Here is a 16,247-nt window from a genome sequence, read left to right as displayed (position 1 = left end):
AATGTAACAGAATCTTCTATGACATGGGGTGTGTCTCTGTTTAAAAATTTGTCAAAATTCATTCTCTTACTTTTGACATAATCTGACTAACAATCAAACAAATAAACAGGTGAAAACATGAGCTACTGGCAAGAGATAATAACAATAACACAAAATAAACATGAAAAAAGACCTGAGACTTTTCATTCGAATTGGTCAAGAATTGTGCCAAATACATCCAGAAACAAAGAAAAAAGATGATTTTGATAATGTTAAAGCTAAAATAGTCGACAAATAAATAAATAACTAGAAATAAAATGTGACAAATACACTTCTCTATTTTATGCGATAATTATACACTTGAATTTGTGAAGTTTATCACTATTTGGCAGTATTTCCATATTGCTATTTTGATGTGAATTTAATCATTTAAAGCAGGAGCTAAGAGTCAGGAATATAACAACAAAAACAATAAAGATACAACTGTAAAAATCTAAATTAAACAGGATACATTACTTAATTCACTTTGTCTATAAAGATGGAAATGAAGGAGAGACTTTTTACCTAAAAGGTAAGAACCGACTCTGACTGATTTTGTCCACACGGTGGAATAAAAATCAGCACTGTTTGATTTGAAGAATAACTTTTGCAGGAAAATGGAAAACATAACTAATGTACAAGCATATCTTTTTAAATCCCTGAAAATAATTCATACCTGTGATGTCAGTGAGCGAAGGATTGACACAGTGGAGAGAATGAGAGTGAAGGTGACAAATTCAGGCTCCATTGCATTCTGAAAGGAAAGGAAAAGCATTCTCCTACCACTCTGAGCTTACTTAAATGTGTGTCAGAGCACCAAATTTTGTTCTGTACCCTGCAATATGTGTGTCTTTGACTGACATGGAAACGAGTGTATTGTATGTCCGTCTTCCCACCAGGATGTGAGGCAACCAACAGGAGCCCAATCAGCAGGAAAAGACTGTCATTATCCAGTCATTCATGTGTGCTCAGGCCTGATAAACTACACACAGGCATCACCACAACACTGGCCTGTCAGTACTTGGTTTACATTGCTGGTTTTAATATTTGATACCGTCCTTTGGGTTACACTTCTGTGCTTATCATTTCATGGGTTGTTTTGTGGTTTTGCATATCCTCTTTCAATGGGGGTTTTGTAGATCTTTTTTGTTTTCCTTTATGTTTTTTTTGTTATATTTCAGCCTATTCAGTGGAACACAAAGTTAACATGTTAAAATTAGAACTAAATGTCAGGAGTTAAAACTCTGATTCCTTTTTCTATTGGCTTTTGATTTCCTTCTTTTTGTCTTCTATTTAGATTCAGTTCTCTAATTCTATGTCTGTAAGAGGTTTCGTGTCTCTCGGTTTCAATTTATTTCTTTGGTTCATTGGTCCTATGATGGGTTTCAACCAAAGGTGGACTTGGGGTTAAGGAAATGGGCTTGTTGGCATTTTCAGCAAATCATATTACCAAAAATTGTTCCCTGGACAAGGCACTATACTGCACCTAAGGGATGGGTTAAAAGCAGAAAACAAATTTTGAGTGTTTTTTTTTTTAACTTTATTTTTCTAAACATTTGTAAACAAGACAAAACAAGAACAACATACATTTGGTCTTCCATTTGTCCTTATGAAATTAAAACTAAAAATAATAGGGAATACAAGTCAGTTTGTACATAAATGGCTCAACAATTACTTTCCAAAGTTACATACAAGATCCATTTTTACCAATTAACATAAAATGTATCCATCTTCTGGTTGAATGCAAAAGCAATTCTCTCCACATTCTCAATATTAGCCATAATATTTTCCCAGTCAGTCTGTGTTGGAGGATCAAGCTTTAACTACTTTCGAGGTCACAGCCTTTTTAGTGGCCGCTAATATTATCTTCAGCAGGTATTTATCCCGATTTGGAAGGTCAGTGGAATGTTGCCCAGGTAGATCGTTTGAAAAGAACAATCACCCCACTGAAAATAACATTTTGAGTGTTTACCTGTACGTCCATATCAATAAAATGCATTGTTATTATTTTATCATGTGACAAGATATTGTGATATTAAAACATCACAGGATATGTCGTCAAGTGTACGAGGGGTATCTCTAGAGTGGAGGAGGGGGTGTAAAAAAAAATGTCTTACACTATTAAACATCAAATTTTATTTCTTATAAATGAGTTGAAAGGGTCAAACCTAGCTATGTAAGTATGCCCAGAGTTATATTAAAGCCCGGTTATTTTTCCAACTGCAATTTTTTTTGCCTTTTTTCCTTCAAAAATATTGTTTCGTATCATTAACGGGAACTTGTTTTGGTCTATCTACACCCCTATCCCCATGTCTTGTGTGAGTCAGTGCTTAATTTGTAAATCACCAGGTCCTGGAACACCGGCCGCATGTTGTTCTGGTAGTAAGAGAGACACAAAAATGTCACAAAATAAAACTTTTTTTAAAGCGTCTTTTGCTAAATGGGCCAATAATATCACGTGAACACAAATAACCAATTAACCTAAATGTTTAATAAAAGAATGATGAATCAGCGTTTAAAAAAACACGTACAATCTCACGTTACAAAGCGCAATGTTTCAGCACCAAGGACAGTTCAAAATCACCGCTAATATATCCACTCGTTACAAATGTCACTAAACTTTCAGACACAAAAACCCACAAATAGAAAATATTTACAAACTTTTACACCTATAACATAAGGAATTTACTCCTCTAATCAGCAGCACGGCAGAAAATTTAAATATAACATGTGCTTACCTTTTAAGAAAGCCAAAAAAAAACAGCCATGAAGAACTTTGTATACTCACAACTTTTTTTTTTTACATATTTCACAGCCGAGGCCTGCCTCGTCTTTCATAAACCTAGAGCAGCAGCTCATCATGGCTTTGAACTGAGCCTCTGTCACAATACCATAACTTTCACCATCGTCTCCTTCTCGTCTCTGTCCCTGAGTCATCCTCATGTCCCCTGGATAGTTCTCCCCTTGTGTCCTGTCTGTTGGAAGCAGGTTTTTCTGCATTAGCATAATAGCTACAGGTGCTGCGACTCACAACGCTAACTGCTGCTGTGCTGCTGCTGCTCCACAATTTTCACAGAAAAACCATCTCTCTACCATCTTCCAGGCTGACAAGACACATTTTTTGCAGAAAAACACACTTTAGATGTAGCATGGGCATGGCCTGACTTTCCCCTCTCTTCCTCATTCACGCTCAATTTTTACATTAAATTTTGTGTGTACAATTACATTTCCAGTGATTTAAACTCAATATAAGACAGCAGTCCAAATATAATCAAAGTTTAATAAAAACACCGAAAAGCAAATGAGGTGCTGGGGGAAAAAAAGGAAAAAAAAAAAAAAAAAATGAGGGTGCTGGATCCAATCAAAAAAGTTAAAATCTGGAAGATTAAATTAAGCTCTGACGTTGAGTATATGAGAAGGTTCCTTGCCTCCCTACTGTCTCCACCAAGGTGGAGCCCCATCTCTGATTGCCTTCCTATTCTTATTACCATTCTGCTGTGCTTAAACACAGAGTGGTCATTGGTGCATCGTCACTCAGTTGGTTAGTTTTTAAACTTTAATGACCTTTGTTGGTTCCTGGATTGTGTTTTCTGCCATTCTGTTTATTATACTCTAGCCTTCCTCTCTTCTCCTTGTCCTCCACAGTTTCAGTTTCCCCTTAAATGCAACATTTCTCTCTTTGCTGAAAATAATTTCACTGCTTAACTTAAGATTGTTTAAGAAAGGAACAAGTGACCCTTATATAAACTTACATTGACTAAAATCAAACGTGTGCTTGAGAGAAACTCAGAAGATGAGAAAAGCAGAAAGCAGGGCATTTTAAACACTGAGTTTTTGTTCATGCGGGTGCATACCAAGTCAACTTACATATCTATACATCCGATAAATGTCTTTAATTAAGCTTAAAGCATTATCAGCTTCTCTGAGCATTATTGCAGATTTTTCTATAATTACCATTGGGTGATAGGGGGTGGTGAACAGCGATAGGGAAACAGAGAGGGTTAGAACGTAGATATGTAGCCTATTCCGGGTGTCTAATGATGACAGGGAAGGAAAAAAAGGAGAAGAGAGTTTAAGAGAGAGAGAAATGTGAAGGGAAAATCCTCAGACAGAACACAAAAAAAAAAAAAAAAAACCTGAAAGAAAAAGGAGAGGCAGTGTTGTTGTGGGAAGCAGAGCCTGTGTGACTTCAAAGAAGCCTGTGGTTGCTGACACAGAGCTTGGTGCTGATCCTGTGCCCCTTCTTCTCTTAGCAAAGAATCACCATAAGCCTCAGCACTGTCTAATGATGAATCCAATGCCAGTGAACAAATATCTGTTAACTGGGTACTTCATTATTACCACCACACACCCAAGAGAGCACAAGGAAATATTGGGCTGAGTAGCAGCAGAAAGCGAAGGACAAGTGGACAAAGGGAAATAAATGACAATAGAAAAAAGGGGAAGAGAGAGAGAGAGACGCATTAAAAGAGGGATAAATAAGTATGGGAGTAAAATGAAGTGCATATGAGAGATAAAGTGTGAGATGTTGAAGAAAGTGGTGACAATTCGTAGAGGTATTTGGGTAGTAACTAGAAAGTCGAAGGAGTGAAGGTCGATTTAGTCTGGAGTACAGCGAGGGATTGGAAGTGGGTCCTTCATTTCTGCCTTACATTAACATGGATGCAGTATAAATCTTAAATATGCTCCTGTACACTTTCTCTGAACTCTCCGACTCCAAATATATACATTTAAGTGCCTAAGATGCATCTGCCAATTAAACATTTGCAAGGCAATGTAAATGGCTGCCATTTAAAACCAACAGCTGTTTGTTTGTGTGACAGCTGCCTCCACAGTCGTTGGATTTGCCGTAAGCACTGAGTGAAAAGTGAATGAAAGTCTGCAGTATACAGTATGTGAAGAAAGGGCATTATAAATGGCTATATATCCATACCTTGAAAAGGGCTTTTTGTCTAACAAATCACGGTGTTGAATTATGAAGTTGACCACTTGACATTGGAGGGGAAGTGAAAAATCAAGAATGGAAGAAGAAACCAGTCGGCGTTTGTTCAAACTGTGTGACTTATGGAGATGTAATTACATTGGCTGTAAAACACTTGGGTATAGGGATTATGCCGAGACGAAATAATGCGTTTGCTATGCCAGTGTGCACCCTGCTTCACTGTTAAGAAGAAGAAGAAGAAGAAGAAGAAGAAGAAGAAGAAGAAAGAAGAAGAAGAAGAAGAAGAAGAAGAAGAAGAAGAAGAAGAAGAAGTAAAAAAAAATGAAGATGATCTCATCAAAAGACAGTTGCAGAGAGCCTGCAAACAGATTTTTAAAGCTGTTTCCTTATGATTTCATTTTGCTTTGCCAGTGGGATTTGTGTTTTTTGTCGTTTATTGGGGAATGTTTATTGATCCTGGCATCTGCTCCTGCCTCCTGCTATGCTGTGCAGGAGTTTGAGCTGAACTCATAATGTCTGTGTGCAGCAACCAACAGCAGAGGGCGCAACACGCATCTACTCCCACGCAGACACTTGCAACTGAGACAGTACATGCAAACATGGCCATATATGTTACCAATATATTTACTAATAAACACATTCGACGGATTTTATCACAAGGTGTGGCACTCAATTTGACTTTTCCCGTGGGGGATAACTTGATGCCTGTGGGGACTGAGGAATAGAATATAACTTTATTTATCATTGGAACAAGTACAATGACATTGTAAAAGCCCTTCAGTCAGTGCAGGCAACAAGAATTTTAATGAAACAAATAGGAAACAAAGACAGGAGTGCATAATAATAATAATAATAATAATAATAATAATAATAATAATAATAATAATAATAATAATAATATCAAGATGAGTGCAAAAGCTGCCAGAAAAAAATAAAAGATATTTACAAAATGTATATTTACAATTGGGCAGATTGTTATTGCTGAGGTATGTCCCCCACTTTGCATTTTGTTCAAATCCTGTGTACCCCCTCCTCATATCATTAGTATCATCTTCATAATTTCATATGATTTTTCATTTGTGGAACAGCGGGCTCTACTAAATGGAACCTTACTGTGTCTTCAACATTGGTCCCCTAAGGCTTAATCTAGCAATTCATAACAAAGAATGTAATTTAAAGTGGATTTTTTGTTGTTGTTTTAATACCATGCAACTTTCATGTGATCACTTCAATAGTAAGCAAATATCTAATTATTGTCTGCTATGGCAGAAAAGTGTGATAAAATGGCCCAAATATACTTGTTTTCGATTTTTTATTTTTTTTGAACAAGAAATATAGTATTTTATTAAGCAATAGTTTGATTATTAGTCTGTGGTGAATGTGTTCCAAAGAAATAGCCTTAAAAAGAACTAGGAATATTTCCCGATTGTTTTAAATCTTTCTGAGTACCCCCCTGCAATGTGCTCCTGTACCCCTAGGGGTACACGTACCCCTGTTTGGGAACCACTGATCTAGAACATGATGCTCTAGTTAAGCTATATATATATATATTTCCCCCTTTTTTTTTTTTTTTTTTTTAAAAAAAATATATTTTGGACTCGAGCTTATCTGATCAGAAGTAACAATGAACCTACAGAGGTGTTGTTGTCACAGTGCAGAGCAGATATATTTGTTCTGCGGGAGAGAAGAAAGCTTTTGGCTTTGTCAACAAGTGGTTTGGGATCCCCCCCCCCCTTTACATCTAATGCTCCTAATTGTGTTTTTTTTTTTTTTTTTTTTGGGGGGGGGGGTTGGACTTGGACTGTGACGCCTCTGAGCCCGATGACATCACCCAACTCACACACAGCCGGTCCGCCGCGCGCTCAGACGCGCAGGAACTAGTTGTTGAAGCGGCCGGAGCGCAGCAGCAGCAGAAGCAGAAGCAGAAGCAGCACCACTTCATTTAATCTGATCACCATCATCGGAGGCGGTTACATTCACCTGTGCGTCTCTGGGAAGAAACCAACAGGATTGTTCAGTAGTTTAAACACAGTGGGAGAGCTCAGAGCGAGCCGCACGGTCAGTCTGCGTCGGACTCCCCCCTGCTGCGTTCACAAGCCAACAAGTTTTTTGGTTTTTCTTCTTCTTGTTTCTGCCTGGACTGAGTGTGGTTTCACAAAGGAAGCGGATTCAAGGTTGTTGTTGAGTTTAACAGGGAGACACTGCGTGTCCGGGGTTATATTCATTTAAAGAAACAACCATGGCGAGACATGACGACCGGAATTGGCCTACCTGGACAAAAATGATCGGACTACTGTGCTTGGTCGCATCGATACTCACCGAACACGGTAAGAAATGATCAGTGATGAAGAAAAAGAGTGATCTACAGTACACACAATGCGTCCTACGTCGCTTCTCTGAGCTTGAATAACATTAGGAAGTGAGTGATTCTGTGATGTCTACCACCTGTCAGGGCGGTGATAGTCACACAAACCCTGGCAGGTGATTTCTCATCGGGTTTTTTTTCACTGTACTTTTTAAAACATGTGCTTTTTTTCATGCGATTTGATGTGATTACAGCAATGTGCATGTTTGTTCCTTACTCGTTCACCACATTCCTCTGACATAAACCAGCTGTTGTTTATCGCTCTTTGACCTGAGTTTCGGTCGGTGCCTCCAATAAACGCCATGTTCAGTTTCTCCTAAGGTGTGGCTCAGAGAAACGAGCGCTGTGAGGTGCCTTTAGTTTACTGTGTCCTTGTCACCTGAACCTGAGTCATTCTTTCTGTGTTTTATTTTTCATCTCATCTTTTATTCCCTCATTTCCTCCCACTTAGTCTGATCAGGACCGGCAACACCAAAGAAATGATCACATCATAGAGAATAGTATATATTCAATCATTGCATTCTTCACTTTTAACCTGAAAATGTACTTTTAGCTGTGTTTTTACAAACACAAAATAAACCAAGTTCTTGAACCCTGAAAAGTTATTTCTTCAATTTGTGTTTTTCATTATGCAATGGTTTCAGTTACTCCAACATTTACACATAACATAGAACAGATTTGTTTCAAGAAAAGGTGACAAACAATAAGGTTAAATAACAAATCAGGTTAGTATTACAGGAAACAAGACGGCGATATCAAGTATAAGGCTGTGTAACTCAAACCACCTCAGTATTAAATATATATGCAGAGAAGCATTCTGTAATAAAAGTCAAATCTGCTGCTCATTCAGTGTTGTTGGTTTCACTTTAACTGGACCCTGTGGTGGACCAGATGAGACCCACATTACTCTTCTTTAACACCCCAGTTAGAGATGTTCCTTGTTTTGTTAGTCTAAACACAGTTTTTGTAAGTATACCTGCTTAGTATATTGGGTCCTTAGATTATTAGTCGCTTGACATCAAGAAGGTTCTGGTAGCATTAAATTTGCATGTTCTGCCTTTTGGTGGCCTTCTACATCCACATACAGAAACGATTATTGATACATCATGAATTTATTATTAGATTATGAATCGATTCTTAAAATTCAAACATTTATTATTTATGTTTTTTCAAAACTGTTCTGTAAACCAGGCAAATGCTTTTTTTGGTAATGGGAAGATAATCAGCAATAATCAAGAATCTTATTCATAATAGTTCATTATTGAAAATCAGTTTGTATTGAATCAAGACTTAATTGCTTAGATTAGAAGCAATTTAGGAAATTTGGCTGACTGAGTCAAATCTTTGATTTAGCCAGTGTTCTAATTTGTTATTTACTACGTGCAAACTTTTGGTTAATGCATGTCACCCCTACCAGTTCTCCTACCAGTGTGAAATGAGAGCGTATGGCTTTAAATCAAACTACTGGCCCACACCTCACCTGCCTCCATGGAAACCTGTTACGCATGTGAATTATTTAGGTATTTTCCAGTTCAGCTAGGTAGCCTGCAGTTTACAGTTGAGCAACATACTTGAAAATGAAAGGAACCTATCAATGCATGCAGTTGACCCATCGTCATATGGATATACAGTGTGTGTGTGTGTGTGGTGTGGAACCAGTCCAACATCTCCTGCCTGTCCCCACGGCTATTTGTTTTGTGCTGTATTTAGGGCAGGAATGTAGGACTGGATCTAACATTCCACGCTACAGCTTGCATTTTTAGCGCTGAACAACAATGTGGTTTGATGATTGCACTGTTGTTTTAATCAGGCATAAGCACAGTCCCTCTTTTGACTTATTCATGCCATGGAACCTGTTTTGTCCAATTTCATTTTACAGAACATGGAGTGCTCTTTGGGGAGGGGCAACAAAACCAAAACAAAAGGCTTTACATATTTATAAGTGAGAATAAATGTAAGACTCTGACAATACAAATGCCAAAACATTGTTTAGTTTTTTGTTTGGTTTTTTTCAGTGAAGTCACTTGTCACTGAAACCCCATAACTGCTTTCAGGTAATAGTTGGAGAAAAAAAAAAGCCGACTTTTTGGGGGTTTAAACTGTTCTCTTGTACACTTTGAATTTTTTCAACTTTTTTTTACACTTTCAAACCTTTGACAGCCACCACTTACCACCTCCTTACATCTGCTGTCCAAGAGCGAGAAATGTAATTCTGGGTAGTTTTTACTTCAATGACTGAGCCAAGCCTTGTTGTAAAAATTCAGTATTCTGCCTGATGGAGTTTTAATTGAATATTAGATTATCTGATATTACCGTCTCTTATTGAGTATCGTTCTAACTTTTTACAATTGCAGGCAGGTGTGCTCAGAGTTAATGCAATGCTACAAGTCTGTAAAAGCCCCCTCCCTCCGAGGGTTTGGGGTCTATAGATGTGGGTCAGAGAAGCTTGGCCCATTACCATGGAGATGTTTTTATTGGAAGAGGAGTGGGCTTATGTGTGGGGGAGTGTTGGTGGGGGGTATGAGGCTCCAACACTATTGTCTTTATGGCTGAGTAAGCTGCATGAGTGCAAGGGGTGTGTGTGGCTGGCTGCGTGAGAAACTGGTGAGTAAGTTAGGTAGAGCCTCCGATTATCTGTGATTGCAGGAAATGGATGGAAATGATGGTATTCACTTCCTGTAACAGAAATTGCAAGGTTCTTATTGTTAATTTAATTTATTTACTGTTTATTAAAATAAATTGTACTTTATTTAACAAAAACTAAGCGTAATTTGCAATGTGACACAGAAAATACCATCATGTGCATGTTTTGTGACATTATTGCACATTTACACGCATTATACACATTAGAACCTGTGGGCAAAGTGACTTAAGTTTGGCATTTCTTACGAAATGTTAGTACGAAATATGCTGATATGACTTGAATTCCTCCTGAAGTGAAAATGGCTATCTGACAAACCCTTACTTTACATGTTTCCTTTACAATTTTCACATTATTTTTCCAACGTAAAATCTGGAAATGTTTTGCACTGCATCATTTTATTGCACTTCTACAGCAAAGAAATATAAGATTGATAATAATTGTTAGCCCAATTAACCTTATCAAGCATTATTGCCACTATTTTGGGAAATTTAGCAGCCAATGATGACATCTAATCAGGGTAAACCAATGAGACGGAAATTGAAAAAATTACTTCTTTTTTTTTTTTTAACTGACACTATTGAAATGGAAAATTGTAGGCTTTATGCAGGGTCGGGGCCTGGGGGGGGGGCACTTCCAGCTCTTCATAGTAATAATATTTTTTTTCCCTCTACCTCAGAGTATCACAGGAAATCACATTCATATGTGGAGCTACCCTTGATGGCACTCGCCAGTTTTGATGAAACAGGTGGCTATGGGACGGCCTACTGGGTTTTAGCAGAGTTTCAAGATTGGCTAAAAAAACTCAACAGCCAGCGATTAATTGAGACAGTCGACGCCCCGCCTCCCTCTTTTTTCCACCCACCACTCCAAGCGTTTCTTTCCCGCCAACCTGTTCTCTCCCTCCCCCACCTTTGCCGTCCAGTACATACAAGGTCCTTTTTCTCGTCTCTGCATTCTTTCAACTATCTCTAATATTTGTCTGCCTATTTCTTTTGTGTGAGTGACAGCAGTGATTAGAGTATTTAAATGTCATCTCTCTTCATGTCTTCACTCAAGGTTGTGTTGTTTATAAAAGCGAAAACATGTGGACAGACAGGAATATAAATATTAACTTACAATAGTGTGCCACTTATGCTTCAGGATTTCTTGCTTTACTAAAGCCATTGGATTATTACCAGAAAACATTCTTACCTTGTGAAAATATGAGGATTGCAGTTTTCCTCAATTCCTCATGATATTACCATGCCCTCCCACATATACACACTTAGCGTTGACACTCAGTGGCTCTAATGCAGCTATTTTTTTTTTTTCCCAGTGCTACGTGTGCAGTAGCACAAACTATTAGGTCTAACCACTTGCTTCCACTTGATACGTGAACAGTGTATTTCGTCCAAGCCTTGGTCTATTCATCATCATCCCTGCACTGACATACACTATACACTATCTGAGAGGAGGACTGCCATTGATGGATCATGGGCAGTGTCTTGGGTTTTCCTGATTTGTCATTAACAGAGGAAAAAGGAAGTCATCAATATCTTATTAGTCTCTGTGGGGCATTAGGTTTCACGGCGCTCAATTTGGGTTGTAATTATGACTGTCATAGTTTGTGTTATCAGTATTTAAATGAGCTGTCCTCGTACCTTTGCACTGGCTTTGTAAATGTCAGAAGGATCTTGAAAAGTCACATGCGTGTTTCAACAGGAAAAAATGTCAAATTTTAATAATCTAGATTCACAAACTTGGGAGCACTTCTTGTGTAAAAGACATATCCATAAACTCATCATGTCTTAGCCCCTAAAGTCACTATTAAAGTTGATTTGAATGAATGAACAGGCTCGAATTGATTGCCTAATAGAGACTTACAACTGATTCACGGTGTGGCAAATGTGCTCTATTAATATTGAATGCGCTGATTGTAAAATGATTGAAAGGAATGTTTGGCATTTCACCAATTCAGCTATTTAATTTTCAAACACTGGTATTTTATGGTATCCTGTTGATTGGGGGAGTGAAATTAGCTTGGTGGCAATATTAGATAGCTGTGTATGGAAACTTAAAAACCTCTCAACAGACGTCAAACTGGTGAGAAATGGAAGGCTTTGCAATGGATGAATCAAACATTTTATCATGAGGCACTATTCACTAAAAACGCTGTTGCAGAGGAAGTTGGATTAAATTGATTTTCATTAAAAAAAACATCTCATTTAATTTCAGGCATACATATTTTCAACTAATTCACTTTAGTGGAAATGCTTTGCTGCTCTGCAGACTTCTTATTCCAAATGACCAGAGAACACAAAAGATCCATGAGCTTTATTGTTGACGTGGCAAATATCATTAGAGTGGATGAATGGATCTAAAGGGAGGGAGGTCAATGAGCACGAGTCACTGCGTCTTATTGCATTTTAGGCCAAGTCTTCGACTGAAAACACAAGTGACCACAAACATGGACACACACACAACAGTTCATATGCACGTACAGCTGGTGATGAATAAGAGCAGGACCCCAGGGTGCGCTGGAAGTGGGATGACATTCCAATAATAGGGGGGAAGCGTCACATCTCTGGACGACGGCGTCATCATACATTTTTCTCTTTCTACAAGAAGTAAAGTGCATCTTCTCCATCAGCAACCCTGTTATCTTGTACAGACATCTTAGACCGCCCATTACTTTCTACTTCTGTTAATTTAATAGTCTCCTAAAGGAGGCTGTTCCTGCAACTTGAAGTAATGATTGCAGCTTTCGTGATAAAATAAGTCGATACTACTCATTTGGCGTCGTCAAACATTTCTTCCTGCTGCCCTTTGCCTACATGCACATGCTGGGTAGTTGGTGGGGTGCGAGTAGATTACACTGAGAGCCCCCCACTGGGATGTTTGTGTTTGGCTTCTAGGGTAACCAGATTGCTGGAGTCGGGCCCATCTTAATCAAAGTAAAGTGAGTACGAATGGGAGAGCTGAGGGGTTTCCAAAAACACCGCTGTGCATGTTTGGAAGATATACTTGGCAGAGATTTGGGCTAAATTCCTCTCTCCACAAAATCTGATGCATTGGGTCAGTGATTCCAAATAGTTTTTTGTTAGGTTTACCCCATGGCCTTTTTCATCATACCTTTGTCTATAGATGTGGTTTATTTACAAGACCCTGGCAAGTCATTTTTCCATGTTTATGGAATGTTTTGGGCTTTTTTGCATTTAGAATTTTTTTTTTTTTAAATTGTCTATCAAGAGTATTGTTTTTCACACCTAGTATTTCAAAAATATGATCGTAGACTTACTTGGTATTGTATATTCTCATCTGTGAAATAAATGGCTGTGCATGTGTACTGTTGTTTTGGGAATTTCTGCATTTATGAACATCTTCATAGTGCACCATGGTTACAGTTTACTTACTGGAACAGTTTGCTCGAGTGGAGTTGCAAAAGTGTATCATAAGAGCTGTGTCAAAGGGAATGTGGTTTCCTTTATTTTTCAGTCACATGCATTTATTCAACAGTCAACAGGCTTTTTAAAACAGACATGTTCCTATCCACAGCCTAACAAGCCGCAGCTGGAACTTAGGGAGACGCAGGTCAAACCTATTTCAGCTCAGCTAATGTGCAGATTGAGCAGCATTTCCAAATTGAGAATCGTTGAAAGCCTGCCAAACTATTTAGAAAAAATCCCACTTATTTAACTAGACTTTGGAGCTCGGTTGTCCCTGTGACCCTGATGTAGAAAATTCAGCGTGAAAGGCAGCGTAGGGGTGCAGTGAGCTCGGGTAGTGAGCTTGTCGACATTTTCAAATTCCACACCGTAGCATCTTGGCAGAAAGGCTGAAGGAGGCTTTCAAAACACAGCAAGGGAGTGAACCAGCGAGGCCAAGAATTAACAGCTCATTTGTAATTTAGTCGCACCTCTCCTCCCCCCTTCTTTTTCTTTCTCTCCTGAAGCTTTAGACACAAATTTATTAGCCTCCCATCGTAGCCAATAGAGGGCAACTCATTTTTAAAGCGTTCTCTTGTTTTTACCTGGCCTGTACCCTCTTTCTGTCATCTTCCTCTACTTTTTTTGACATGTCATAGTGCTTTTTTTTCCTGAATTTCTCTCGACTCAGCAGATCTTCTGTCTCCGTGCCTGAAGGCCCTGGCTCTGACCTCCTCAGGGTTTCTCTTAGAGAGTTGCACACAGCGGCTCATTAGCAGTCACCTTAATGTGTCTAAATGTAGTTGGTGAGGTGGAAGGTGGTTTGCGTTATTGATCCGCTATCGAATTGCGGATGATGCAGCGCCCTTATGTGATATTGAAAGCGTTTAGGGTCGCTCAGTTGACGCGTCAGCATCGTAAAACATCTCCTTCTCCCTTCCCCAGCTAATCCGTCTCTGTCCCCCCACCCCCACACTTAACTGTAACTTGTCTTTTGGGTTTTGCAGCTTCAATCCCCTTTGTGCCTCTCTTCCATGTATATGTGTTAGAGGCGACAGAACCACTTGTCATTTGTGCACCTTCACACGTTTGCTATTAATACATACAATACAGTAAAGGCATGCTGCATCTTCATCACATCTGACTTTGACAAGGTCATGTCCAATTCACACTTATCAGAGGCAGTGGACAGGCTGGCTACTGGATGAAATTGAATTTGGTGTGACACGGTCTTGTCGGGAGCAAGCGAGAGTCATGCTCTTCAGAAATCTGGTGCCGACCAGCTGCTTTAAATTTGAGTTTGCATTTCCTGTGATCTGAAGACATCACAGCAAAGATTAGAATAACACGCTGCAATGTGGTGAATATGTAAAAAAAACACAGGCAGAAGCAAAAATGCTTATATGCCCGACATAAATGATAAAATTCAAGTTATCTTTTCCAATAATACAAAAAAATGCAAGCATTCAACAAGTAAATTAGATTTGCCTTTTTCAAATTAATGCAAAAAATAAATATTATATGTACTTTCTTTTATATTCAACATTTAACAAAGAACGCAAACGTATTTCTAATGGTTCACATAATTCTCTAAAATATATTGTGACATTTTCTTTCTCTATCAACAGTATTCCACAATTTAACTGGAAGAACAGACAGACATCTTCATTTAACTTCTAATCTTGCTTTTGGTCAAATAAACATAAATGGATCTCTTAGGCTGTATTTGCTGGTCTGTAATGAGAAGTATTTTGAACGCCTTCTGGAAGAGCATTTATTTTTGCTTTGAACATTATCTGTGTTATTTTATAATACACAATATATTTATCTTGAACCACCCTAACGCACTGCCAGGTTTATTCTACTTTATGAAAGCTTGAATGCTAGTTTCTTATGTTATTAGTATCTTGCATGTTTTTACCAGTAGAGCATATGTTTCCTAGTTAAAGTCTTGGGTTTGAACGGTAACAATAAGAGCCTGAGTGTTGGAGCCCAAAATGGCTGAAACGTTTAAATTGTCCCCTGAAGCAGAACCAGGACACTAAAGTCAAATGAAGGCATCAGGTTTATTCACTTATCAGCCCTGGTTTTTGCCAGCTGGGGGTGGCAGGTTTTGTTTGTTGTGGCTCCTCTGGGAGAGCTTGTCCTCCTTCATTGAAGTGAATTGGCTTATTCATCTGCTCAACTGATTGCCCTCTCTCTAATGGGCCCTCTTACATTTGTGCTTTTGAATCCCTTTTTCCTTAACTCATCCTTTCCTTGTTCTCCTTTCTGTCTCTTTGTGTTTACATCTTCTCCTAATGCACAGACTTCCCTCTTGCTGTAATTTGGTCCACATAATTGATCCATCTGCTCAGTAAACCGCTGTCTCTGTATCTCTTTTCCTCCCCTCATCCTGTTTTCCAGCGCCACCCTCCTTCCCTTTGGTTTACTCCTTGGTCATCTATCCCTCCTTTCTTTTTCAGTAATTGGACTGTCTGTTACATCCACTTACACTCCACTCTTCTTCCTTGCTGTGGCTTTTCTCTTCAGTCGGTCCCGATGTCCAATTCCCCACTTGTCTCCTCCACCTATGTCGGCCGCACAGTTTCTCCTTAAGCCTATCGAAACTTCTTTAGGTACTTTGGCTCCCTTGAGATTCTTGCTCTACTTTCCTCTTTCTTTAAAACTTCCCCATTTCACCCTACAGACATTTATATTATAGACAGCTGTACATTTCTACAACTCTCAATTCATCATCTTTTTCCTTAACACTCTAAGTTCTCCCTCCCTTGTGCACTAGTCTCAAACCTTTTTTTTTTTTTTTGGTGGTCGAGAATTCTCTACTCCCCCCTGGTAGGCATATTTTGAAGGTTAAATGCTCTGACATGTTTG

Source organism: Gouania willdenowi, chromosome 16, assembly GCF_900634775.1.
Source record: "Gouania willdenowi chromosome 16, fGouWil2.1, whole genome shotgun sequence".
Lineage (NCBI taxonomy): Eukaryota > Metazoa > Chordata > Actinopteri > Blenniiformes > Gobiesocidae > Gouania > Gouania willdenowi.
This window is presented reverse-complemented; position numbering follows the sequence as displayed.